We start from the raw sequence: 5,302 nt of genomic DNA, 5'->3' as shown, positions 1-5,302 counted from the left end.
CGACAGCCGGTTTAAACTGTCCTGCAAGAATTTATATACACACATTGAAGGATGTCGGTGCTTGGATCATTTCAAAGGTTGTGCTGGATCATTCACACCCCTACTGTCCAAGCAAAGCAGAGATGCTCAAACAGCACAGGGAACTAAGCATGTCCATTCGTCGTACGATAGAGAATAACGAGGAGGCCGGTATCAGACCAAGCAAAACCTACCAATCATTTGTTGCGGCTGCCGGGGGTCACCGCGAGTTAAATTTTATCGAAAAGGACGTGAGGAATTACATTACCAGGGAAGTGCGGAATGTTTCCGAACAAGAAGATGCAAAGGAATTCGGAAAATATTTGTTAAGAATGAAAGAGAAGAATCCGAATTTCTTTTTTGAGCTCGAACTCGAGGAGGATCAATCGATTAAGCTGGCTTTTTGGGCCGATGCATGAAGCAGAGCTGCCTTTGAGTATTTCGGAGACGTCATTTTATTCGACACCACCTACAATACAAATAGGTAACAAACTGCCCCTGTTTATGATGCTAAATTAATTTATTTTTATGAATCCGCAGCAGAGGCGTATATTGGCTGTTTCATTGGGTGTATACGAAGCATTTTTTGGGTTGTACCTACTGATTTTGCATTCTGGACTATGGTAATTTGTTTCAGGTATAATTTGGTCTGTGGTTCTTTTGTCGGGGTGAATCACTACGGTCAGTCAACACTTCTCGGATGCTCTTTGATGAAGAACGAAGAAATTGAATCATTCAAATGGTTATTTCAATGCTGGCTTCGTTGCATGGGAGGAAATGCTCCGAAAGGGTTTCTCACCAATCAGTGCGCATCAATGAAAAGGGCTTTAGAGGCCTGTATGCCAACAACAGTTCACCGTTGGTGTATTTGGCACATCATGAAGAAGATTCCAAGCAAATTAAACGGGTACAAGGGACATGCCGATATTGAACAAGAAATGACCCAAGTTATTTGGAACTCTCATAGCAAAGACTCATTCGATATGAATTGGAATGATTTTCTGCTGAATTTTGGTCTTGCGGACAACAAGTGGCTTTCAGGTAATGTCTTTTTAAAATCTGCAGCAGAGGTGTAAATTGCATGTTCCCTCGGGTGTATTTATAGTCTGTGTTTGGGTGTATTATGCAGATCTGTACGAAGACCGTCACATATGGGTTCCTATCTATCTGGATCACCACTTCTGGGCAGGGATGAGAAGCACACAGAGGAGCGAGAGCATGCATTCATTTTTTAACAAGTATATCACCCGAAACAGCTCGCTTATTCAGTTCGTCAAACAATACAATAATTACCTCGGAAGTAGGGAGCAAGCAGAGAGAGAATCAGATGCTGCAGATTTTCATACCGTCATACCGTGTGCAACCAAATCCTCCATTGAAGCTCAGTTTCAAGATGCGTACACTCATGCAAAGTTTAGGGAAGTCCAAGCGCAATTTAGAGGAAAGGCGAATTGCATCACCAGATTAAAGAATTCCGCTCTAGGCTATTCAATATACGAAGTCGGAGAACAAGTTTCCAGCTCAATATTCAACAAGTTCGTGGTTACTTACGACTCGGTTGCAGCCGAGGTAAAATGCAAATGCTTATTATTCGAGTCGAGAGGGATACTGTGCCGTCACGCACTAAGCGTGTTAAGTTTCGAACAAGTAAGCCAAGTGTCACCTAGATATATACTGGAACGATGGAGCAAGAAGGTAAAGAGGCGACACACACACATCAAGAGCAGCCACGACGAGCCACTGATGGAGCCAAGAAGCAAGAGGTTCGACCAATTGGTTTTTCGTTTGCAAAATATTTGCGAATTTGCATCCGAATCGGAGGAGCTGATTGCAATTCTGCACCGTGCGTACGATAACGTCATGGCCGAGATGGAATCATTAAAAGCCAAAAGGAAGGGGACATCTTCTTTATCCCACGAAGACGCCAACTTGGAATCCGTTAATGAGCTTCAAAGCCCGCCAAGGATTCGAACAAGAGGACGTCCAAAAAATAGGCTAGGTTCAAAGCTGGACAAACATATTGCAAATGCCACAAAGAAGAAGAAGACGAAAGTTTTAAGCGAGGTAAAAGTAATGTTCTTTAAATTTGTGGCGATTGAGTTTATTTTTCTCGTTAATAGTTTAGCTAATGTGTGAGTGTTATATTCAGATAAACCTGTTTGATGCTGCATCAGCGGTGCATTCAAATTCCACCCAATATCAAGGACACGTTATGAATAATCAGTTCAGGGTACTAGCAGCAGGGGATAACTCTTTGGGTGTATAGTTTTATAGAATATGGGTGTAAAAGCACTGTTCTTTTGGGTGTATTTTTGTTAATTCACAATTTACATATAGATACATATATAGATACATATAGAACAAAAGCTGTAAAAATTCGCAGGTTATGGGTGTATATTTGATTTGATGTTTTTCTTCATATTTTAGTACTTGTAATTCATACATTTTGAATACAGCACAGACAGCTTGGGTGTATATTTTATGCAATCTTGGGTGTATTATTAGACTTGCGTTGGGTGTAACAGTTTATAATTTGCGTTTATATATGCCTTGATTTTTTCCTTCATATTTGCGTTTATAATTTGCGTTTATATACTTTGGTGTAAAAACATTAATGTTATTCTAATATTACCTCAGATTCTATATAACTTTCTGCCTGGAGGGATGCAAGGTGCATTCTAATCAAAATGTATTTTTGTTGGGCAATCAGAGTGCACATGTGCTCATACTCGTTAGTATTGTCACCTGCGTCTATCTTCAGTCGCATCCCCCAGATGTAGCACTTTTGTTTCATATCATCCGTAATCTGATTTATTCCCTCAGGAGTTTCAAACTTCCCAGAACTTTCTCCCCCAATCTCCCTTTGAATTTGTGGACTTTCGTTTTTTTCCTTCGCCGCACTGCTTGCTAATTTTTGGACCAAATTGTCTAATTGTTCCAGCAAATTTGTAGTTTCTGGAGATTTTACGCTTTCTGTCTCCTGCGTTGATGCCCCCTCCTGGCTTGAATCAGTCAAGCCAAGGCTGAATGATGGCACTGGATCTATTTTAGGAACATAGGATGCTGTCCGTGCCATCATCATAAGGGCAGCAACGTCTTCTGCGGCTGGATGACTGCATCATCATGTATAACGTATTATAAGAATAAGAATATACAGATGATAAGAAAAGATTGATTTTAGTCTGATGAACTTACATTTTAGTTGGAGCTGGGGGAAGCGTGGGTGTGGTTTCTTGAAGTTGTTGGGGGGTTCAGGAGTGCTGCACAGTTACAAAAAATTAATCATGGCGTAAAAAAAACAAATCAGGAACAATATACACCCAAACTGTTACCAACTATACACCCGAACTTTAACCCAATATACACCCAATACTATTTCTTACGTTTCTGTAGTTCCTTCTATCTGAGGCAGAGGGGTTGGTTCAAAATCTGACTCAGGTGTTTCTTGAAGTTCCGGCACGGTGGTTGTTTGGGATGGCGGCACAAAAACTTGAATCGGGACTCTAAACAAGAAGAAAAATGAAAGGTTAACAATGACTTTGAAAATAATAAGGTTATAAGGTTGAAATATTCTTGAAAAACTCACATTGCAAGCGCATCCGACGGTGTCTATTCCCTCACAACCATCATATTCGAATCAGCCGGACTCAACCTAAAATACACCCAAAGAAAGTCAATAAATACACCCGAACAACTCAAAAAGAAGACAGGCTTTGTTTTTTGAGAACTTACATACTTGCAGTTTTTGCTTTTTTTTCCTGCCTTTTTTTTCTTGAATAAAATAATAAAGGACTTTTTTTTTTAAAAAATATATACAGAATTAGAAGTAGAAGGTAATAGAAGAACAAAAGTAACGATTATTTGAAAGAGAAATTACTTGCTCTCTGACGGCTGGTTTACACTACTTTGTTCTGTGCGTCCTTGAGAGGAAGGATCATCACTTCCCAAGTTCACAGCCGGTATTCTAAACAGATTTCATGTTATTCAGACAAAATAAGAGACAGGTATTAAATACACCCAAATGAATGAACAAGATACAACGAATTGAATGGACAATATACACCCAGGACAACAAACGAAATATCCCAACTTAATAAACAACAGACACCCAACTTGATCAGCGAAATACACCCAAATGGTTCCACAAAATACACCCAAACCATGATAACAAGATTTTATTAAATAAAGCTTCTTACGTTTCAGAGGAGACATAGTGACCTTCTGTCGATCGCAGGTCAACTTGGTTCTCCCTGCGAAACAAGAAACAATTATTAGGAAAGAAAACACACCAAAATCTGAAATAGACAGCCGAGCAAGACATACCTCTCTGCAGCAAATTTATCAACGTTTTCCCTTAGCAATTCATCTAGCTCTTCACTTGATATTTCATATCTCTCACTACATTCATAAAAGAAGATTTTAACAAAAATAATTACGATGATAGACGGTAATATAGCTTACGAGGTACTGTACCCATCAAAGTATTGATCTTCTTCAGGAGGTGAATCCTCCACAATAACTTTTTTCTTTTTTGGTTGTGTTCTAGGTGAAAAAAAAAAGAGTGCCAATCAGAAATAAAAAATTAATTTTATCACAGAATATTATCCAAAGAAGTGCTTACTTTTTTGGTGTTGTTTTTGTCTTTTTCTTTTTCTTTTCCTTCTCCACCGGTGATGATTCTTCGCTCCTATAAGTTAATAATAGACACTTCAGTTAATACACGAAATCTTTATAATGAAGCCAAAAGAAAGGAGTAATAATTTCAGGACATTACTCATCACTTGATTCAAATTCAGATTCTGAATCAGAATCTGACTCCTCTTGCCCCTTCTTTCTTTTTCTGGAGTTCATTCTGGAAGGCAAACAATCATCATTTAGAACATACTAAAAATACACCCAAGTTAATGCACAAGATACATCCAACTGAATATACAATATACACCCAACGCAGCAAACGAAACACACCCAGCTTAATAAACTACATACACCCAACGTGATCAACAAAATACACCCAACTCGAAAAAGAAATTACACCCAAGTATGGTACTTACTTTTTCCCCTTTTTGCTGGGGTGTTTTCTTTCTGAATCCTCTGAGTCTTCTTGTGTCTCAGACTCAGAGGTAGAAGTGTCACTGTCAGTAGTTTCTGTCTCCGAAGACGATGTTGGACTCGCCTTCCTTTTTTTGTTTTTTTTTATTTCTTTTTTTTTCTTTTTTTTTTCATTTTTTCTCTTGTCTCCGCCATCTTCACAATCCCCTGAAACATTAGATATTTTAGTTAGCAA

The 5,302-nt window shown here is 38.7% G+C and overlaps 1 long non-coding RNA gene across 1 annotated transcript; it reads right to left on the bottom strand.

The window, feature by feature from the left end:
• Nucleotides 1-3,447: 3,447 nt before the first annotated feature.
• LOC130940414 (uncharacterized) lies at nucleotides 3,448-4,262 on the bottom strand. Its single transcript, XR_009070300.1, has 4 exons — nucleotides 4,215-4,262; nucleotides 3,896-3,982; nucleotides 3,605-3,670; nucleotides 3,448-3,521 (listed from the first exon to the last, which is right to left on the bottom strand). It is a non-coding gene; the product is annotated as an uncharacterized LOC130940414 (long non-coding RNA).
• Between the last annotated feature and the right edge of the window lie 1,040 nt (nucleotides 4,263-5,302).

The sequence above is a fragment of the Arachis stenosperma genome, chromosome 7 (assembly GCF_014773155.1).
Source record: "Arachis stenosperma cultivar V10309 chromosome 7, arast.V10309.gnm1.PFL2, whole genome shotgun sequence".
NCBI lineage: Eukaryota > Viridiplantae > Streptophyta > Magnoliopsida > Fabales > Fabaceae > Arachis > Arachis stenosperma.
This window is presented reverse-complemented; position numbering and strand designations above follow the sequence as displayed.